The 24,192-nt window shown below is 41.2% G+C and overlaps 1 long non-coding RNA gene across 1 annotated transcript; it reads right to left on the reverse strand.

Moving 5' to 3' along the window:
* Positions 1-4,211: 4,211 nt before the first annotated feature.
* On the reverse strand, positions 4,212-22,626 carry LOC117508017. Its single transcript, XR_004559946.1, has 4 exons — positions 22,617-22,626; positions 20,973-20,984; positions 19,724-19,734; positions 4,212-4,392 (listed from the first exon to the last, which is right to left on the reverse strand). It is a non-coding gene; the product is annotated as an uncharacterized LOC117508017 (long non-coding RNA).
* Between the last annotated feature and the right edge of the window lie 1,566 nt (positions 22,627-24,192).

Here is a 24,192-nt window from a genome sequence, read left to right on the forward strand (position 1 = left end):
AGGGGTAGGGGGAGCTTACCGCTGTTTCCAAAGAAACAAACATGGTGCCGAAAGAGTCGCAAAAATGAAACAGCTTTCATTACAAATTACGCTGTTTAGAAAGTTATAACTTGCCAAAAAACTTTACAGGCAGTATTCTATGACAGCAACGTGTATGCTGCTGGATGCATGTTACGTGTATTGTCGTTCTGAAGAATATTGTAACTTCACTCGTGCGCTGAGGCGTTATAATGCATATACACACAAACGCTATAAGACACTTTTATTTCTCACAATGGAGAAAATCATAAAAAAGGATAAGCACGTCAATTTGTATGTTCATAAATCTTTGGGTAATAGTGATCCCTGCTGTTGGATTTCAAGGTCTGTAACGTGTATTTTGTAAACAAACAGGGAGCCCTGAGCGCACTTGACTCCTAATAAGCTTTCAGGCAGAAAATGAGAAGTTTCACCAATGGGAATAAGTTGGAAAACACACACACACATGTATATGTGTAACACATAACCTGATGCCCTAATAGACTGCTATTATTTGTCAAGGAAATTTCTAAAGGAAATACGGCTGGATGCAAAAAATGGGAGAATTTGAAAAAGAAATATAAGGTTAACAGAACTAGATGCAGCACATAACATACATACAGGTGCTGGCATATAATTAGAATATCATGAAAAAGTTGATTTATTTCAGTAAATCCATTCAAAAAGTGAAACTTGTATAATGTATACATTCATTGCACACAGACCGATATATTTCAAGTGTTTATTTATTTTAATTACTAATTAATTAATTCATTCATTCATAATCAGTCAATTAATGATTAATTAAACAATATTATTACTATTATTGATTATTTATTATTAGTATTATTAACATTAACTAATTGCTAATTAATTAATTATTAGTACTATTAATTCTTCTTCTTCTTCTTCTTCTTCTTCTTCTTATTATTATTATTATTATTATTATTATTATAAATTACTTATTAATTAAATTCATTACCATGGCATGATTGCAATGCATCGAAGAAATCTGCAACTTCTTCTATTTCTTTGCATTTATGCAGAAAGCTGAGAAAATAAAAAGAGCAAACAGGCTACTGCAACAAGTTGCATTTCAGTTGCCATGTTAACAAACAGTGAAGACGGCAGTTTGACACAGGTAGTTTTTTTTCTACTATGGTAGAGGAGTGTCTCAATTCATAGGGCTAGAGGCATACCCCTTCGCCTTACCACTTGTTTTAAAGGGGTGGGCATAGGGGTAGGGCCAAGGGGAAGGGGAAGGGGTACAAAAGAGAATTGAGATTGGGGGTAAATATCTTGTACGAGGTCTATTAGAAAAGTATCCGACCTTATTATTTTTTTCAAAAACCATATGGATTTGAATCACGTGTGATTACATCAGACATGCTTGAACCCTCGTGGGCATGCGAGAGTTTTTTCATGCCTGTCGGTTACGTCATTCGCCTGTGGGCAGTCTTTGAGTGAGGAGTCACCCACCCTCTCGTCGATTTCTTTCATTGTTTAGGAATGGCTCAGAGACTGCTGCTTTGTTTGATCAAATTTTTTCAAAACTATAAGGCACAACTGAGTGGACACCATTCGATAAATTCAGCTGGTTTTCGGTAAAAATTTTAACGGCTGATGAGAGATTTTGGTCTGTAACTGTCGCTTTAAGGATGGCCCACGGCACCTGACGGCGATCTGCGCTTCAAGGCGGCAGCGTCTCGCCGTTTCAAGTTGAAAACTTCTACATTTCAGGCTCTGTTAACCCAGTAAGTCATCAGAGAACAGAGAACTTTCAGAAGAAGTCAGCATGAGGAGTTTATTCGGACATTCCATTGTTAACGGACATTTTGTAATGAAAGAACGTGCGTGCAGAGTCGCATGTCGGGCCGGACCCGACCGCGGGGGGTCGCGACAGGAAAAACACCTCCGTTGGAAACCTTAACGGGCAAGTTGGAACATGCCCAAGCTGTTAAACAATTTCTCAGTTACTCACTTGTTGAAAGCCATCAAAAGCCGCCTGAATTTTACAAATGGTTTTCAACACGGAGGTGTTTTTCCTGTTGCGGCGCACACAAAGTCATCACGGAAACGACTCGGCGAATTTGCGCGCACGTCTTTCATTAAAAAAATGTCCTTAAACAGTGGAATGTCCGCATAAAGTCCTCATGCCGGCCTCTTCTGAATCTTCTTTGTTCTCTCACGACGTCCTGGGTGAACTAAGCCTTAAATTAGGATGTTTTCAGGTCGAAACAGGCCGACGACAGCGCCTGGAAGCGCTGCAGGACGTCCCGGTCCGTGGGAAGTCCTTACAGCGACAGAAACACCCCATAATCTCTCATCAGCCGTTAAACTTTTCACCGAAAACCAGCTTAATTTCTCGAATAGTATCCACTCGGATATTCCTCACAGATCCAGAAAAATTTTTGATAAAGCAACGCGCGCCATCTGGAGCAGCGTGTGAAACAAAGGAATTCAGCCGAGAGGGCGGGACCACATCTCACTCAAGGCCTGCCCACAGGGAAATGACGTCACCGACATGCGTGAAAAAACTAACGCATGCGCACAAGGGTTCAAGCATGATTGGTGTAATCGCATGTCAATCAAATCCATATAGTTTTTTTTATAAAACTGCCGGTTAGTTTTATAAGATACCTCATAAATCAGTTTAGCAGTGTTATCAAGCAGTGGTGGACACAGTTCTGCTAATCCACTAATTATCGAAGCTAATGTTTTCATTATCAGATTAGCTTTTCAGATAACTTTGACAACCATCATCGGACTAATTATCTTCCGATAAGTTTTGGTCTAATAATTTTTTAGACGGCTAACATTTTTGCAGATGTAGCTTTTCATAGTAAATGCGCAGTTCTATCCACTACAAACAGAGAAGAGCTGGTTCTAGAAGAAACTGCTCTATCCTCTGCAGACAAAGGAGAACTGGTCACACAAAAGAGAAAAAAAACTAATTTATTTTGACCCCATACTGATGTGTCGGCAATATCACCCAAGTCATCCAGAGGCATCCAGTTTTAACTTATGGTGAAAATTTTAACCAAACTAATTTTGGACAAATTATTTCAATTAACGTCACGTCTGAAGTTTTATAAAGTGAAAATATCATATATATGTTTTAGTTTTAAAGTACTGCACTAATTTTGAAGGTTGTAGTGTGGACATGCTCTGCCCAGTGCATTATGGGTAAAGGTTCACGATGACAGGAGAAATGCATTTGAGATGCTCTGCTCAGGCTCCACACGGACAACAGCATTAAACTCTTTGTATATTGTGCCAAAAACTCTCGTGAATATATTCTCTGGGTTTATAGACATTGTTATTATGTTTGTTTTATGTAAAAATGCCAGAAGAAGCCCAGATTGCTACTCCAAAAGCCAAAAAGCCGTGTGATATATAGCAGGGAGCAGAGTGCACAAAGGCAAGCGCTGGCTCATTGGCTGTTTGGGTTTGTGATCACCCTTGGTTCTATTAAAAGCTTTGGCTGTGTTTAAACTCAAAATCAGCTTCTTAGTAGCTGAGAGTGTATGGGAGGCAAAATTAGAAGTTATCAGTTATATGTAGTGTAGCGCCATGGTCTCGATTCACCCCAATTAAATAAAAATACTGTCTCAACAACATAAGTTTTCAACTGGAGACAGACTGTGCTACTCTCAGTTGAGAAATTCCTAAGTCATCTGGAGATCTTCAGATAAGTTTGGAGATGTCCCCTGATGGTCCAACACTGCTTCACAGAGGAAAAACAAAGCTGTAAGTCAAAGTTCTTCAATGGGAAGCCATCGCCTTTTATCGGTTAAATTTCGGTCATTATGAATTACATGACATTATAATGACTTCACGTCAGAATCTGAGCTTCTCCAGGCCAGGAGAACCCAAATTTTATGATCAAACTAAGGCAGGAACCTCTCAAGACTGCAAAGCTTCCCCCACGACAAGATGTGGCCATAAATCTTTGAGTCTCCACAACCAGCTACTTTCTTTGTTCTAAGTGAAGAAAGACATTCTTTTAAAATAAAAGAATTACAACAGTATTATTTTATTATATATATATAAAGAAAAAGACTTATAATGTCGACTTTGGTGTGGTGATGTTGACCATTTTATTTCACCATCTTTTGATGTTAATGTCCCCTGTGTGGATGACAATTGTTGCATTTCTTGGTTTCATCTGATGAAGGGACATCAGCAGACTCATCCTCTGAATCCTCCTCATCATGGGAAAATTGACAATCTGGATCATCAATAGCATTGTCCTCTGGCTCTGAAGGATCCTCTGTCTTTGAAATATCTTCCTCTGCATCACTATCCCAGTTCATAACCTGCGACAAAACTTCTTCAGATGTAAATCGTCTGGAGCTCATTTTTGGTGTATTTCTCAAAGAAAGGGCATGGAAACAGTGACAAGAACAGGGGAGAGAAAGTCCCTCTTCCACCACACCTGGTTCTGAATGGCTATTCAGAGGCAATCAAAATAAAGTAGATCAAAGAGACATGTTTATTTTGGATTTGAACAGCCACTTTGTGTCTGGGTCAAAATGACCCGCAACATCATCTTTGTATACAAACTCTGTGCAGACACTCCACAACACATCAAAGTGTTCAGATTTTACACAGCAGTTCATGACCCTGGATGAGGAAAAGTCATAAAATGTCATTGGAAAAAAGTGAGGATAACCTGGTACTGCCACATTCCGATCTAATGGCTGCACTTACATATGAAACATAAGAACAGGTACACAAGAAAAGGTGGCCTAATGAGTTTTAAATTACCCCAGCAGTGCCATCTGGCACCCTCCCGTCAGAATAGGAGGTGGGAGAAAAGGCTGGATTTTCGAGTGTTAAGTGACGATGAATAATAATGTGTCCATTTGAGTGTCTTAGAATAGTAGTATTTCAAAGTAATTAATGTGTTTAAAAAGTTGAATCATTTGAGTCTGCTCTGTGGACATGAAGTTTTCTGTGAGATTACACACCCTAAATGAGCGGAGTTTGCTGACGTCAGTCCCCCTTTAAGAAGTTAAGACAGAGCCTCGCTCAACCCTTCTGCTCTCCCTTCTCCCTTCTCTCTTCAGCCTCCTTCTCTCACTGCTTTCTTCTTTGTAAATGCTTTTTTTTTTTTTTTTTTTTGGGCCAAAGCCCCATTGCTAAGCTAAGCTAAGCTACCACATGGCATTCATTCATTCATTCATTCATTCTTTCCTTTTTAAAAAGTTATAACCTGACACTTTAAGGTGTGTCATGTCTTTTGAATTTTTAAGAGAACTTCAGAGCTGAGCTTTTCAAATTAAGAGCGAATTTACAGAAAAGCGACTTTTCCTTTTCATTATAATTTTTTCAATGCTCTTAAAGTTTTACTTCTTTTCTAAATTCACAAAGACTTTTATTTGGCTCCAACAACTTTATTTAAAGCTACCAGACACCATTTTCAACAAACACCTTCTACCTCTGGGTTCCTGCAAGCTGACAACGAGGCTGATTTCAAACCAGCAGCTAACCTGTCAGTAAAGCCAGCCGACACAAGCCCTGGATCACTCGGGGACACCTCTGAGTTAACCCCTCTGACCAAGGTGAGCTCACGCTGCCCAGAGCATGAATATCTACGACGGACTAAACAACTCTTCAACAGCAGCTAAGTGATCCAGGAAAAGGGTTTGTTGTCTATGGATCCAAAGTGGCTAATTTTAATCCTTTGGCTCCTTTTTAAACATATTCATGCTTGTTTGATATTTTGCTTCATAATTGGTTTCAAAATTCATCACTAAATTCCAATCAGATTTCTTTACTTAAAGTTTTGAGCTATCTCTCTTTCTTCCAACGTCTCATGAGTGAGTAAGAAAATTGTTTCCATGAATAAACTTATTTTCATCACTGTCCATAAATGCCAGTAAAATGTTAATTTTTTGTATAAATTGTAAATAAATTGTAAATATTTCTGCCGTGGTTTATTTTGTGTACAGAAGGAAACTCTTGGTCATCATATCAGAGATTGATTAAATTAATCAAGACAGATTTATTCATTCGAGACTGATAAATTAATGTGTAAATTATAGTACCTATGCTATAAAAAATAATAGGTGGTGCCCCGACTAATAATTAAATAATAAGTATTAAACCCTAAATTAATTATTTTGGTGACCCCATTATATGGGCCTAGTCAAATCTAATTCAATTTGGGAGTTTAACTACTCATACACTATAAATTACTACATTCCTATGGTTCCCCATGTGAGCGCGATTCAGTGCTGACCTTCTGTTTCTGTGACTGAATACAAATTAACCCCTCATGAGATGTCTTAAAAACTTTTTCTGAATGAAACAAAGCCACAAATTTATATTAATGGTTCCCATGTGGAGGTATAAAGATTATTCCATAAATAAACATTACAATTTTTTTTTTGGTTCCCCGTGTGTGGGTGATTCAGTTATAAATTATTTTATTAAATAAATGTTACAGTAGCTTCCGATACGTTTTTAGGCAGGTTATCGGTTTAGCATTAAAAAGATAACTTGTTAGCTGATTACCAGTTACCAAAGCTGACTTTTTGGTTAGCTGTGCCCACCACTGGTTATCAGCTTATATAAAAAGTGTATTTAGTTTTAGAATTGTTTATTTCTCGCTAGCTTTTACATAACATACGACAAAGACACTGTATTTACACAGAAATGAAACAAAGTTTGTAGCTAGCTACCAGTCTGTGACATCACCAAGCTAACATCTGCTAAATGTCTTCTAAATCACTTCAGATGTGTCATGTTCCAAAAACAACATTTTCAGTTTTAGAGGTGTTTATTTCTCACTAGCTTTTACCAAATATATGAGAAACATGCTATATGAGGTCTGTCCAAAAAGTATCGGACCTTTTAATTTTTTGCAAAAACCGTATGGATTTGAATCACGTGTGATTGCATCAGCCAAGCTTGAACCTTCGTGCGCATGCGTGAGTTTTTTCACGCCTGTTGGTTGCGTCATTCGCCTGTGAGCAGGTTTTGTGTGAGCAGTGGTCCACCCCTCTCGTTGGATTTTTATTGCGAATAAATGTCTGAACGATTTGGAGCTTTGCTGCATCAAATTTTTCCAGAAACTGTGAGAGACCTCCAGCTGGACACCATTCAGAAAATTTAGATGGCTTTCAGCGACGATTTTATGGGGATTACACAGATTAAGGAGTGCTCCAGCCGGTTTAAAGACCACCCACAGCGTCTGAGAGTGCGGCGCGCTCCGAGCGCCAATCAACAGGCTGACACCCCGGTGAAGCAACCAGATCATTTCCAACGTGAAGGCTTTGTTGATCCGGGACGTCGTCTGACTTTCACAAAAAAGGCAGAAGGCGTGGACATCAGCACTTTTACAGCACATTCCACTGTTACAGGAGTTTTTTTCATGGAAAGAGAAGTGGAGGATTGCGCCACCGTGCCGCTCATGGTGCGGGACAAAACCACGTCCGTGTTGGTCTCACAGGACGGCTTTCAGGTGGCTTTCAGATGGCTTACGGTTGCTTTTCAGTCGTGTGAGTATCTGAGAAATTGTGCATGAGCTGGACATGCCCCAACATGTCCTGTGAGGCTTCATCACGGTGTTGCTTTGCGCCATGCGGCTCCGCCGCGACGTGCGGAATTCCTCCGCATGTCTGTCTCCATGTGCCGAAAAACTGCTGATGTCCACGTCTTCCGCAATTCCTGTGCTAGTCAGACGACATATCAGATCAAGACAGCGTCCAGTTTAGAAATGAACGGCACATTCCACTGTTACAGGAGTTTTTGTCATGGAAAGAGGAGTGGAGGAATTCCGTGCATTGTGGCGGAGCCGCATGGCGCAAAGCAATGCCGTGATGAAGCCTCAAAGGACATGTTGGGGCATGTCCAGCTCATGCACAATTTCTCGGATACTCACACGACTGAAAAGAAACCGGAAGCCGTCTGAAAGCCACCTGAAAGCCGTCCTGTGAGACCAACACGGAGGTGGTTTTGTCCCGCACCATGAGCGGCACGGTGGTGCAATCCTCCGCTTCTCTTTCCATGAAAAAAAACTCCTGTAACAGTAGAATGTGCCGAAAAAGTGCTGATGTCCACGCCTTCTGCCTTTATTGTGAAAGTCAGATAACGTCCCGGATCAACAAAGCCTTCACGTTGGAAATGATCTGGTTGTTTCAGCGGGGTGTCAGCCTGTCGATCGGCGCTCGGAGCGCGCCGCGCTCTTAGCGCGCCGCGCTCTTAGCAACTGTGGGCGGTCTTTAAACTGGCTGGAGCACTCCTTAATCTGTGTAATCACCATAAAATCATCGCTGAAAGCCATCTAAATTTTCCGAATGGTGCCCAGCTGGAGGTCTCTCACAGTTTCCTGAAAAATTTGATACAGCAAAGCTCCAAATCATTCAGACATTTATTCGCAATAAAAATCCAACGAGAGGGGTGGACCACTGCTCACACAAAGCCTGCCGCTCTAGTCTGATTGGCTATCACCTCTGCCACTTAAAAAACAGAAAAGATTGAATCAGAATGTGACTTTTCTTCTGTATTTTTGAACAGAAGAAAATGAAATAAGGTAGCAATAATATTACTTCCATCTTTGAGAATTTGATGTGCTGTGACAAACTATCTATTCTAGGCCTCACGACATTGATGTGGTCACATCGACCTTCTTGCCTGTGCGGAAGAAGTAAAAGTAATTCCTATCGAGCCCTGAGGCCCACTGGGCTGGTGCTTATCCCCATATACTGGTGGAGATAAGAGCAAATCAGGGAGAACATGTGGCTGGCTTTGCCTTCTTTTGTGGAATTATTCGTCAAATTAGGCATGGTTCAAAAGTAGAATACTTTATGTCCTCCAAGTTGACAGGGGACTGAGCAATTTGCATTTTGTGACTGTATGAAAATCCATTCTCAGCAGGTGTTTTCAAGGATGTTAAGTCCTTTCTTTCTTTTTCTGTCTTCCTTTCTGCCGTTCTTTCTTTTTACAACCCACATAGCTAATATTCAAGCCTCCAAGTGCTGTACTCATTTTTGAAAATTGTTTTGTTTGCAAGAAATTATTTTTTAATATATCATCTTAAGAACAAATTTATTACAGTGAACTGAGCAGCCATTATGGGAGTTGCAAAAATCCACTGTAAAATAAAGTAAGAAACCTGCTTTGAAATTAGTGGTGCATTAGTGTTATAATTATAGCTAAAGAAATATGGCCAGTCGGTGTATGTGTAGAAGTTAACTCCACTCAGTATGTTTACTGGTGATGTCCAACAGTGCAAAATTAATGGTCCTCATGGAGACATATCTCTGGATTTCACAGAATGAAGTGGACTAATGTCTATCACTACCCCTGCATGTGATCCCAAACCATCACAGGTTATTTCCCCAACCAAGCTGGTATCCATTTATAAGGAAATGTGACCAGGAATCAACCCAAACCTATACAGTATATCCCAGCTCATTATTCCACCAGTTCTGCAGTGTAAAGAGCCCCTCTAGAAATGCAGTAATATAGCCAGCAACACGTTGTAAGGCAAGGATGCATTAATAACAACACAATGTAATTTTAACATTCAGAAACTGATGTATATGCATTTCCTTTTCAGCAGTTAGTGGAAAACTGGGATTCTGTCACATCACACAAAGGTATAATACACAGAGAACTGATTTATTGGAACCATATTTTCATATGAATATGTAAAAGAAAAAAGTGAGCTTCTAACTCAGAAAGAATTAGGATCCAAAGTGTTCAGAGAGCACAGTGATTCCACACCTACATATATTTCATAGGATCTGGCATGCAGAGAATATGTTACATGGTGCAAAGGTTTAGCAGACGATGACCCCAGTGCAGAGCAGGTTTATTGTCGCCATCAATATAATGCACTGTACAGCAGCTGCCAAAGGGCTTGGTCAAAATTAGGAAACAGATCAGGCACAGAGGTGATCAATCCAATGAGCAACAGTCTTTCTCTGTAAGCAGCAGAGAGCTATCCAAAATACAGACAATAGGTCAATCCACAGAAAGTTCTTACACCAAATGAACAAATCAAAGATGACAGGTAAAAACTAAAGAATTGGAATGGCAGCAAAGGTCTGTAACAGGGAGGTAAAAACTGCAAACAGCACGAGGAACTGTAATACAAGAGAGTAGGGGGAACCTGTACAATCGAATGATGAGGGGATGCTCCTATGGTGGTTAGATAGGCAATCAAACAATCAAATGTGGAAGTGAAGGGAAAACGAGAAATCGGAAAGTCAATAACAGGAATTTAAGCTATACAAAAAACAAACATGAAAGAAACATCCAACTGAAATCAAAAGAGAATCGATACCATGGGAGATAATTAGCCAGATAATGTAGAGAATCATAATAAAAATACACAGAGAATAATGTGAGCGGTTGATTAAAACAGAATAAACCCTGAGCTCAAACCAAAAATGCCAAAGTGTGACTCATGACACAGGATTTCAGTCAAGTTTACAAACAATAAAATATATGAACTCAGTTACGAGCTAATCCTAACCAAGACCAAATTAGTTATTCACATCAACAGGCCCAATATACATTTGAACTTTGATCAAAAACAGCTCCAACCTGGACCAAATACTCTAAGCTGTAGTCTAAGTTTTCCCAAGTAAAACTGCTGCCTGTCGACAGTTTCAATCTGAGCTGAATTATAGATGTAGTGGTGCTTTTCTTTCTTCTGGACCACTGTTCTGCTCCAATGAAATTGTCAGTGATAGACAGTGACATGTCGACAAGCCAATTATATGACTGGCCAGCTGTCACTGGCAACAATATCTCTAGTCATCGCTGCCTGAGACTGTGCAACTTCACAGAGCCAGAAAATCAAGTGACAGGCGACCACACAAATTTAAGGTTCGTGGAAAATAATATTGCAGTATTTTGCCTTGAGAAAGCATATTCGATGAGTTACAAACCCCAAACGAGCACAGCGGTGAGGGCAGCGGTGCAAGTGTGTGTACATCCACAGCTGAGAGTGAGAGAATGATGGCAATGTAATCAGGCTAGACCCCTAGAGACTGCACAGCAGTGCTGACAGCAAGATGGTACCCATCTTGAGAGCAGGATTTCTGGGCCACAGTCCCTCTGTGTGGCTTTGGAAACTGGGAGTATGGAACAAAAATGTGGAAGTGCAAATCTGAGGCAAAATAATGAAAGAGAAACTGAAAACAGGAGATTTGCTGTTTGGCATATAGACGAGGCGTCTGCCCTAAATCACACAGTGTAAAAGTCACAGTCATTTCTGAGAGGTGAATGATGGTTATGGAGCCAGTAAATCTTTGCACACGTATTAGTTATTATTTTTTATGTGACGCTGTGGATTAATCCTTTGTGAAAAACAAAATAAATTTTTTTTTTCTGCAACAGTATTGATGTTAGCTCCACAAATATCATGCCTAGTGCTGTCTACTGGAGGATAAACTGAAATAAGTTTATCTTTTATACTTTTGTGTCATAACAGCGCCCCCTGCCTTTGCATTACCAGTCAGGATTCTGTAAAAACTTGACAATGACTATAGGCAGACAGCTCTGGTGCTGGCAGTACTGCCAACTATAGTACACTATTGTGCCAGCTGCTGATATACACGCATCTGTGATACACTTCTTTAAATCCATTCACTAAGTTTTAGTACCGGGGGTCTCAGTATATATTTTTAAAAACATTTCTTTATCATCTTTTTGTCAAAAGACAAAACATCTGTTTTCACTTACAAAGTGAAAACATACTGAAAGTGCAATGAAAATACATAAATGTGCCACATCTCGAACCTTCACAAATACCCAACACCATTATACCAACTGTAGGCCCTCCAAAATAATAACAATTAAAATAAATAAAAATTATATTAAAAAAAAGTGCTCCCATGATAATTAATCCAGTCAGGTCCTATATTTTTCAAAGATCTAACAGAAAAAAAAAAAAAAAAAATACATGAGATCATTGAACCATAAAGAAATGGATGGGGGATGTATACTCAACAAAAATATAAACGCAACACTTTTGGTTTTGCTCCCATTTTGTATGAGATGAACTCAAAGATCTAAAACTTTTTCCACATACACAATATCACCATTTCCTCAAATATTGTTCACAAACCAGTCTAAATCTGTGATAGTGACCACTTCTCCTTTGCTGAGATAATCCATCCCACCTCACAGGTGTGCCATATCAAGATGCTGATTAGACACCATGATTAGTGCACAGGTGTGCGTTGGACTGCCCACAATAAAAGGCCACTCTGAAAGGTGCAGTTTTGTTTTATTGGGGGGGGATACCAGTCAGTATCTGGTGTGACCACCATTTGCCTCATGCAGTGCAACACATCTCCTTCGCATCATCTGTGAAGAGAACACCTCTCCAACGTGCCAAACGCCAGCGAATGTGAGCATTTGCCCACTCAAGTCGGTTACGATGACAAACTGGAGTCAGGTCGAGACCCCGATGAGGACGACGAGCATGCAGATGAGCTTCCCTGAGATGGTTTCTGACAGTTTGTGCAGAAATTCTTTGGTTATGCAAACCGATTGTTTCAGCAGCTGTCCGAGTGGCTGGTCTCAGACGATCTTGGAGGTGAACATGCTGGATGTGGAGGTCCTGGGCTGGTGTGGTTACACGTGGTCTGCGGTTGTGAGGCTGGTTGGATGTACTGCCAAATTCTCTGAAACGACTTTGGAGACGGCTTATGGTAGAGACATGAACATTCAATACATGAGCAACAGCTCTGGTTGACATTCCTGCTGTCAGCATGCCAACTGCACGCTCCCTCAAATCTTGTGACATCTGTGGCATTGTGCTGTGTGATAAAACTGCACCTTTCAGAGTGGCCTTTTATTGTGGGCAGTCTAAGGCACACCTGTGCACTAATCATGGTGTCTAATCAGCATCTTGATATGGCACACCTGTGAGGTGGGATGGATTATCTCAGCAAAGGAGAAGTGCTCACTATCACAGATTTAGACTGGTTTGTGAACAATATTTGAGAGAAATGGTGATATTGTGTATGTGGAAAAAGATTTAGATCTTTGAGTTCATCTCATACAAAATGGGAGCAAAACCAGAAGTGTTGCGTTTATATTTTTGTTGTAGATTTCTCCAGAATAATATTATTCTGCAACATGTGTTAACATGCGATTACATCCACCTGCAAGTTAGTAAGAGACACAGTGGAGACTCCAGGAACTCCAAAATGAGTGATCAAAATAAGAAATTTAATATGACTCACATTGGGAGCAAAGAAAAAACATATGACTGAAATCACAGGGAGAGGAGTTACATCTATCAAACAAATCAGAAACATTGGGGTAAATTTTGGGCAATTTGGACTTTGACAAATGTAGCCTGTGTACTACTTTAAATTGAATTAGGGAAAGTCTTGCACAAGATGATGACATACAAATTTTGTTAACTGCCTTATCCCAGAAAACATCCCTTACAGCTCCAGGATGTGAGGCAAAAGAAGCTGCCCACATTGATCTGTCGGTGAGGCTGTCACTCAGACTATCACATGATGTACCATGTGGACACTGTGATTGTGTGTTACCTGAGGCACAGCGGGCCAGTGAGCTTTTTTTATATATATATACGAGGTCTCTTAGATAATAAACCGACCCTTTTATTTATTTTTTTAACTATATGGATTTGAATGACATGCGATTACACCAATCATGCTTGAACCCTCGTGCGCATGCGTGAGTTTTTTCACGCGTGTCGGTGACGTCATTTCCCTGTGGGCAGGCCTTGAGTGAGATGTGGTCCCGCCCTCTCGGCTGAATTCCTTTGTTTCACACGCTGCTCGAGACGGCGCGCGTTGCTTTATCAAAATTTTTTCTGGACCTGTGAGGAATATCCGAGTGGACACTATTTGAGAAATTAAGATGGTTTTCTGTGAAAAGTTTAACGGCTGATGAGAGATTATGGGGTGTTTCTGTCGGTGTAAGGACTTCCCACGGAGCGGGACGTCCTGCAGCGCTTCCAGGCGCTGTCGTCGGCCTGTTTCGAGCTTAAAACATCCTAATTTAAGGCTTAATTCACCCAGGACATCGTGAGAGAACAGAGAAGATTCAGAAGAGGCCGGCATGAGGAATTTATGCGGACATTCCACTGTTTAAGGACATTTTTTTAATGAAAGACGTACGCGCAAATTCGCTGAGTCGTTTCCGTGACGACTCGGCAAATCTGTGTGCGCCGCGTCAGGAAAAACACCTCCGTGTTGAAAACCATTTGTAGAATTCAGGCGGCTTTTAATGGCTTTCAACAAGTGAGTAACTGAGAAATTGTTTAACAGCTTGGGCATGTTCCAACTTGCCCGTTAAGATTTCCAACGGAGGTGTTTTTCCTGTCGTGACCCCCGCGGTCGGGTCCGGCCCGACATGCGACTCTGCCCGCACGTTCTTTCATTACAAAATGACCGTTAACAATGGAATGTCCGAATAAACTCCTCATGCCGACTTCTTCTGAAAGTTCTCTGTTCTCTGATGACTTACTGCGTCAACAGAGCCTGAAATGTGGAAGTTTTCAACTTGAAACGGCGAGACGCTGCCGCCTTGAAGTGCAGATCGCCGTCAGGCGCCGTGGACCGTCCTTAAAGTGACACTACCAGACCAAAATCTCTCATCAGCCGTTAAAATTTTTACCGAAAACCAGCTGAATTTATTGAATGGTGTCCACTCAGTTGTGCCTTACAGTTTGAAAAATTTTTTATCAAACAAAGCAACAGTCTCTGAGCCATTCCTAAACAATCAAAAAAATTGACGAGCGGGTGGACGACTCCTCACTCAAAGCCTGCCCACAGGCGAATGACGTAACCGACAGGCGTGAAAAAACTCTCGCATGCCCACGAGGGTTCAAGCATGTCTGATGTAATCACACGTGATTCAAATCCATATGGTTTTTGAAAAAATAATAAGGTCGGATACTTTTCTAATAGACCTCGTATATATATATTACCATGTCAGGAGAGCCTGTACACACATGTGCATCATGGTGGCATGTTGAGAGGTGATGCATCCCGAATAACAAGAATGTACCCAGAATGTATCACGAATGGCAGGTGAAATGCCCCCCGGGTATAAAAGTCCACCCATCATTCCTAGACTACAGACAGTATGGAAAATATGGTGACAGCAGCAGTGCTGCAGATAGATGTACTCCAGTAACAGGTGTTGCACTAGCTGGTGGAGGGCAGCAGCAGAGTGAGGAGGAGGAGGAGACAAAGATGAAGATGTTTCTTGACGAGACCATGCAGGACCATGTGGAGGACCTGCAGGCATTCCATAATTACCTGAAGATGGATCCAGCCATGTTCGATGAGCTGGTGCAGAGAGTGGGGCCATGGATCCAGTGGCAGGACGCCTGCGAGACTCCAGCTGGCCATCACGGTAAGGTATCTGGTGACAGGTACCCCAGCCTGATGTACAGCTTCCGCGTGGCACGCAGTACCATCAGCCTCCTCATCCCCAGGTTTGCTTGTCCATCGTGGATGAGTACAAGTAAGAAGTGAACACCTGCCCCACCACACCAGAATGGACACCCATCAAGGAGGTATTCCATAGCAGGTGGCAACTTCCCCACACCATTGGTGCCCTGGATGGAAAACATGTGGCCATCAGGAAAACACACAGGAGCGGCTCCTTGTACCACAAGTAAAAGGGGTTCTTCTCAGTGGTCCTAATGGCTCTTAGATCGGGACTACAACTTGCTCTGGCTGGAGGTTGGGGCATGTGGCAGTATGTCAGATGCCCAGATCTTCAATGAGTCAGAGCTGAAGCAATGCCTGGAAGATGGGAGTGTGGGCTTCCTTGAGCCACCCCTCCTTCCCCACGATGACATGCCCATGCCACTCTTCATCCTGGGTGATGATGCCTTTGGCATCAGGACAAACCTCATGAAGACATATGGCCACAGCCACCTCCAGAGGGATAAGTGCATCTACAATCACCGTACTGCCAGGGTGCAATGTGTGGTGGAGAACGCATTTGTGATCCTGGCCCAGAGGTGGCAGGCACTCCTCACCACCCTGCAGCCAGGCCCCGCCATCATCTAGGACATCGTTGAGTGTTGTGTGTGCCTGCACAACCTCATGCGCCAGTGGTACCCTGCACTCCTCCTGGGCACACTGGATGAGTATGATGAGGACCACAACTTCGTTCCAGGGGCATGGAGAAACCACGCCCCCATGCTCATCAACATCCATCACGTGGCAGATGTCCATGGGAACACCAGGGCAGGGAAGAGGCAGCATGACGGCCTCAAAGCATACTTTAACATCCCGGCTGGTACCACGCCCTGGCAGGACCAATTGGTAGACACCTGACCCCCCCAGATGCCACAATCACATGCCCGCGACACCATAACCACCATTGCCACACAGATGTGCAGAAGCAGCCACACACCCTCCTCCCCCCGACACAACCTGTTGTCATGGCCCCCACCTGTCTCTTTCCCCTCAACCGCATCTGCCCATCACCCTCCACATTCACCACGACCCACGTACTGTGGGCAGGAAGAACAGCAAACACCACAACAGTGGTGAGTTATGTTGCTTATTTAGCTCTAAGGTATTGGTCTTGATGCAGTTGTAATTAGTCAGCCCAGGCCCAAGTACCTGCAAAGGCTACAAGTTGTTTGCTTAGAAATCATGCTGTATGTACCAAATGTTCACTTAGACAATAGCTCACCCTCTCATTTTATATCAAACTACCTGAGTTACCCATTCCATGAGTGAGTAATAGAGAATAATTTTATCCATATCATTGTATATTTCATGTCACTTTAGTTAAGGTGTAGTAAGTTGCATTGCATTGTGTGTATATTGTCATCATTAATTTTCAGAGAGCAATTTGTGAAATTCATGAGACTCAAGTGAGGATGATAAAAAGGTGACAGAATGTCATATCACTGCAATGCTCTGGCATGCTGTACACAGCAGGTACATTTTAATTGAAAAAAATGCGCACCTTAACTTGCATGTGGCATGCGCTGGCCCATTCAGACTGTAATTAAAGTGCACCTTAGCCAGCCACTACTGTGTAGTAACTAAAGTATGATGCTAACCTGAGTAGCATCTGAACTGCAAAAATAAGGGCTCCAGTGACTGGGTCGTGATCTAATAATATATAAGGCTGACTGTGTGTGTGTGTGTGTGTGTGTGTGTGTGTGTGTGTGTGTGTGTGTGTGTGTGTGTGTGTGTGTGTGTGTGTGTTTGCGCACATACGCTTCCAACCTAAGGGCCCCAGTGACCTCCCCCTTGATGCCCCCAGTCAGCATACCAAGTTTGGTGTTGATTGCCTACTGACTGTGGCTGTGCATAGCGAACACACATGCATGCACACACATGCACACACATGCGCACACATGTGGCCAGCTTTATATATTAGATGAAAGTCGTGTTCAAACAACCAAGCTAGAAATGCTAAATTAATGACTTCATGTGCATGACTGTTGTGCACTGTTAATGCACCAGAAGTACTGTGTTTAGCTGAAGCATGTATGTACTGTTTGTCATAGTATTTGTCATGTCACTGTGTTGTCGTGATATAGTATACCCAACACATATGTTGCATTATGCAATAGACAAATGTAATCCTAATAAAACCATTTGGCTTCATATACTATTCTATTGTCTCAAAACTATGTCAAAACATATCTAAAACAGCATCATGAACTATGTTAAAACACACCTAAAACAGATCATTACTGTGTCGTGGCTCATATACTGTGGTGGGCACAGCTAACCAAAAAGTTAGCTTCAATAACAGATAATCAGATAACTAAAAAGTTATCTTTTATGAAGCAAAACCGTTAAACCACCCAAAACATTTTCGGAAGCTACCGATAACCCAGTAAACTGACAACTAACAAACTGATTTTGAGTTTTAACATCATGATCGCTTCTGGTAGCGTCAAAGACGACCAGACACAAATAATGAGTCAGCATTTCTGTCTTTGTGCGCCCTGCCCACTGCTGGAAGCTCCTGTTTACTACATAGTTTTACTATGTTTACTACTTACATGCAGACACTGTGGTTAAGAAAGCCTGGCAGAGACTCTACTTCCTGAGAAGGCTGAAGAAGTTTGGCATGAACACCACCATCCTCACGAATTTCTACAGGTGCATCATCGAGAGTGTGCTGACGGGCTGGCTCACAGTGTGGTACGGGAGCTGCACCAGCCAGAGTCAGAAAGCACTGCAGAGGGTGGTGTGCACGGCTGAGGACCTCACTGGCAGCAGTCTTCCCACCATCCAGGACATTTACCACAGTCGGTGCCAGCGTAAGGCACGCAGCATCATGAAGGATCACACTCACCTCGCAAAAGGACTATTCGAACTGTTACCCTCTGGCAGGAGGTATAGGAGTCTGCCAGCCCGTACCAAAAGACTCAGGAACAGTTACTATCCACAGGCTGTCAGACTACTGAACTCTAAACAACACAGAACTATGATAATAACACTGCACTAAGCCACTTCTTTAACACTATATGTCTATTGCTGTTATCAATGTGACTGTATCTTGTATGTCACCACCTTACCTTTCATAACTCATCTCAGTTTTTACTATTTATTATTACCTGTGCAATAACTTGCTACACAACTGTGCAATGTCATGTGCAATAATACAATGTGCAATATTAACAATACTACAACCTGTGAATACTACAATCTGACTACTGCTATTATTTTTTTTTTATTATTTTTTTTTATATTTATTTTATTTATTTTATTTTTTACATATGCTTATATTTTCAGTATTTATATTGCATGCTATTAGTACTTCCTGCGAGTTTGAACAGTCCTTCTCATCCTAAGCATTTCATTGCACTGTTGACTGTGTTAACCTGCATATGATCAATAAATTATCTTGTATCTTGTAGTTTGCAGCAGTGAGGCAGTTGAGAGGAGCAACAACACTCAACTCTATTCAATAGTAGTGTTGGCATGAGGCAGAGGTCTAGGAAAATAAAGCAGTGCTGACTTATGGTTTTTATTTCTAAATAAAATTAATACTGCTAGAATAACTCCATTAATGTCAATTCTGTCATTTAAAACAAAACTTTAAAAGTCAAAATATAACATATATCTTTTAATTTAAATAATGCACTAATTTTGAAGTTTTGTAACAAACACAGGCAGATGCCAAAGGGATTATAGGTATAATGTGCCTCCGCTAACACTGATTGGTTGACTCATTCATTCTATGTAAAAACAGCACGTTAATGTGAGGTGTGTGTTAGTGTTTACATATAAATGTGCTTTTGTAAAATATGCCATTTTTTATCTGTTAAAAAAAAGGCTTAGAGTGTTGTTAGATGGAAAGGTTTAGATGGAAAGGTGATGTAGCACAGTGGTAAACATACCACTGTCAAAAGTTTTTGAAATGTGTTGCAGGCATCCATTTCAAAATGAGCAAATATTTGCACAAAAACAATAAAATTTATCAGTTTGAGCATTAAATATCTTGTGTTTGTGGTGTATTGAATTGAATATAGGTAGAAGGATTTGTATCATTGTATTCGGTTTTTATTTACATTTTACACAATGTCACTGGAATTGGGGTTGTAATTTAAATTACATTATCTTGCATGGATGTGGTTTATTTGAGTTGGGGCTACATATAATTATTAGATGGAAATCCTGCACATAATTGAATTTAGTTCATCCAATGAGCCATTTTTTGAGTGTACCTCAATCCATGGTACTTCAGGCAGCACTACCTCCATATCTGCTATATCAAGCACCACTACCCTATGTGCATCCACAACCAATGTCCAGACAGCATCAAGCAGTAGTGCAATAACACACTGCTGTCTTCCTTGACCAGCAGGGACGAACACCATCACAAGGATCCTAGTCAGGTGTACATACTAATATCCTAGGATACCTGCCCTCAAATTGACAACAACCACTGTAAAAGCGTAATTGGAATAATGTGGTGCACATGTCTGTGGTGTGTTTTTTTTTTTTTTACCAGTCTAAATGACAGACTCAGATCCTCATAATCTTCATGGCTTACTATCTTAAATAGGAGGAATGTCAGCTGATATTCAGAGTGACACACTCACAGAAATGTGTTAAGGACTGGAAAATGCCATTGATGACATAGAGTCAGGGATATGGTGCTGGTCATAAAAAAGCCATATATAGTAGCAAAATTGCATGCCTCCCAACGGGGGACCAAAAATACATAGAACAAATTTGCTAAATCCACACACCAGGGGACCAATAAATAATGTAGTGAATTTACAGGTCCTTCACACGGGCGCACCAATAAATATGTAGTGAAAGTATTGCTAAACTCCCAAATTAAATTAGATTGGCCTATACCTGATTTAATGGGTCACCAAAATAATTAACACTTTTAGGTTTTAATAATTCTTATTTAATATCTAATTTCCTCGGGGCACCACCTATTTAAAGCATAGGTACTTTAATTAAACATTCTTTAATTATCAGTCTCAAATTAATCAATCAGTCTCAATTTAATTAATCAGTCTCAAGTCTGAAAGTCTGAATTCTACAATACGATTGACCAAGGGTTTCCTTCTGAACACACAATGAGCACAGCAGAAATATTTACATTTTATTTACAATTATACAAGAAATGAACAGTTTACTGGCATTTTTGTGGACAGTGATGAAATAAGTTAATTTATGGACACAATTTGCTTACTTGTGAGACGTTAAAAGAAAGAGAGATGAAGCTTAAAGACTTTAAGTAAATAAATCTGATTAGAATTTAGTGATGAAATTTGAAGCCAATTAATTTTAAGAAAATTATTAAACAAACATATGAATATGTTTAAAAAGAAAAAGCCACTTTGCATCCATTGACAACAAAACCCTTTTTCTGGAACCTTTACCTGGGTCACTTAGCTGATCCGTTGAAGAGGTGGTTCTGACGACCCGTCCGTCCATCGTTGATGTAGGCTATTTGCAGCATGCTCACTTGGGTCAGGGGTTAACTCAGTGGTCTCCCTGGGTGATCTCAAAGGCTTGTGTCGGCTGGCTTTACCAACAGGATGGCTGCTTGCAGTCAGGTCGTGAGCTTGCTGGACCCCAGAGATGGAAGGTGTTTGTTGATAATGGTTTCTGGTAGCTTTTAAAAAAGTTTTTTGGAGCCAGATTAAAAGTCTTTGTGAATTTAGAAAAATAATAAAAAAAACTTTAAAAGCAGCGTTGTAAAATTAGCCTACAGAAAAGGAAAGTCGCTTTTCTGTAAATTCTCTATTATTTTGAAAAGCTCAGAAGTTATCTTAAAAATTCGAAAGACTTGACACACCTTAAAATGTGATGCTATTACTTGGTTAAAAGTTTGTCAAAGAATAGCAATGAATCAATGAAGCCATGTGGTAGCTTAGCTTAGCTTAGCATGGGGCCGTGTTTACCCAAAAATAGTTAAGCGTTTTAAAGAAAAGAAGAGAGAAAGAGAGTTGCAGAGTGCTCCAAGAGAGTTTCAAGAGAGAGAAGGGTAGTCGAGAGGACGAGCAGAACTCTCTCCTAACTTTTTAAAGGGGACTTATGTCATTAAACTCCGCCCATTTAGGGTGTGTAATTTCACAGAAAACTTCATGTTTTAGAAAGGCAGACAAAAATGATTCAATTATTTAAAAACATTAACTATTTTGGCATACTATTTGTTCTAAGACACTCGAATGGATACACATTATTAATAGTCACTTAAACACATCCTTTGGATGAACAGAATACTTCACCATCAACATATTGATAATGCAGTAAGGTCACACTTAAACACACATCAGTTACAAGGAACACGTCAATACAATGGAATGATTATATGCTAAGCATTTTGTTTGATTCATCAATACAAACAATAATTAGAAATTTTTATATATGAATAAAAGAATACTGATGCATTTTTTATTTTAACCAAAGGGTTTTTTTTTTTTCCTTACGTAGACCTAAAGATAATAGATGGTTGTCAAGGCCCAAAGTTTATGACCATGTCTTATCAAGGGGGGATCTTCCTGCAGTCTGGAGAGGTTCTGGCCTTGGCGTGAGGCCATAAAAGATTTGCTCTCCAGGCCTGGGGGAGTTCAGATTCGGACGTGAAGCCATTATAATGTCATGTAATTCATACTGACCGAAATTTAACCAATAAACAGGCAAGAGCTCCCTTGAAGAACTCTGAGTTACAGTTCTGTTTTTTGCTGTGATGCACAGTGATGAGGCCCAAAGGGATGTCTCCAAGTGCTTATCTACAGATGTCCAGATGGACTTAGGAATTTCACAGCGAGGATTGAAAACAACAGTCTCTGTCCCCAGTTCAAAAACTCAGACAGCATTAATGTACACTCAACAAAAATATAAACGCAATACTTTTGGTTTTGCTCCCATTTTGTATGAGATGAACTCAAAGATCTAAAACTTTTTCCACATACACAATATCACCATTTCCCTCAAATATTGTTCACAAACCAATCTAAATCTGTGATAGTGAGCACTTCTCCTTTGCTGAGATAATCCATCCCACCTCACAGGTGTGCCATATCAAGATGCTGATTAGACACCATGATTAGTGCACAGGTGTGCCTTAGACTGCCCACAATAAAAGGCCACTCTGAAAGGTGCAGTTTTATCACACAGCACAATGCCACAGATGTCGCAAGATTTGAGGGAGCGTGCAATTGGCATGCTGACAGCAGGAATGTCAACCAGAGCTGTTGCTCGTGTATTGAATGTTCATTTCTCTACCATAAGCCGTCTCCAAAGGCGTTTCAGAGAATTTGACAGTACATCCAACCAGCCTCACAACCGCAGACCACGTGTAACCACACCACCCCAGGACCTCCACATCCAGCATGTTCACCTCCAAGATCGTCTGAGACCAGCCACTCGGACAGCTGCTGAAACAATCGGCTTGCATAACCAAAGAATTTCTGCACAAACTGTCAGAAACCATCTCAGGGAAGCTCATCTGCATGCTCGTCGTCCTCATCGGGGTCTCGACCTGACTCCAGTTCGTCGTCGTAACTGACTTGAGTGGGCAAATGCTCACATTTGCTGGCGTTTGGCACGTTGGAGAGGTGTTCTCTTCATGGATGAATCCCGGTTCACACTGTCCAGGGCAGATGGCAGACGGCGTGTGTGGCGTCGTGTGGGTGAGCGGTTTTCTGATGTCAATGTTGTGGATCGAGTGGCCCATGGTGGCGGTGGGGTTATGGTATGGGCAGGCGTCTGTTATGGACAAAGAACACAGGTGCATTTTATTGATGGCATTTTGAATGCACAGAGATACCATGACGAGATCCTGAGGCTCATTGTTGTGCCATACATCCAAGAACATCACCTCATGTTGCAGCAGGATAATGCACGGTCCCATGTTGCAAGGATCTGTACACAATTCTTGGAAGCTGAAATGTCCCAGTTCTTGCATGGCTGGCATACTCACCGGACATGTCACCCATTGAGCATGTTTGGGATGCTCTGGACCGGCGTATACGACAGCATGTACCAGTTCCTGGCAATATCCAGCAACTTCGCACAGCCATTGAAGAGGAGTGGACCAACATTCCACAGGCCACAATTGACAACCTGATCAACTCTATGCGAAGGAGATGTGTTGCACTGCATGAGGCAAATGGTGGTCACACCAGATACTGACTGGTATCCCCCCCCAATAAACAAAACTGCACCTTTCAGAGTGGCCTTTTATTGTGGGCAGTCTAAGGCACACCTGTGCACTAATCATGGTGTCTAATCAGCATCTTGGTATGGCACACCTGTGAGGTGGGATGGATTATCTCAGCAAAGGAGAAGTGCTCACTATCACAGATTTAGACTGGTTTGTGCACAGTATTTGAGGGAAATGGTGATATTGTGTATGTGGAAAAAGTTTTAGATCGTTGAGTTCATCTCATACAAAATGGGAGCAAAACCAAAAGTGTTGCATTTATATTTTTGTTGAGTATATGCCAATGAACGACATTCACAACAACTTGAAAGAACACCTGTTTACTATATTAGAAACAGTGGTGACGATGGTACAAAGCACTTGTTTGTCCCTGCAGCTGTTCCCGTTTTTGTTTCGTGTTGCCACAGCAGATACAGCCAGATCCGCATTGGTATTTGGCTTTCAGCCAAATGACGGCTTTTGGTGGCTTTTCAGTCATGTGACTATCCGAGAAATTGTGGATGAACTGGACATGAACATGTCCTGTGAGGC

The sequence above is a fragment of the Thalassophryne amazonica genome, chromosome 3 (genome assembly GCF_902500255.1).
Source record: "Thalassophryne amazonica chromosome 3, fThaAma1.1, whole genome shotgun sequence".
NCBI classification, from domain to species: Eukaryota; Metazoa; Chordata; class Actinopteri; order Batrachoidiformes; family Batrachoididae; genus Thalassophryne; species Thalassophryne amazonica.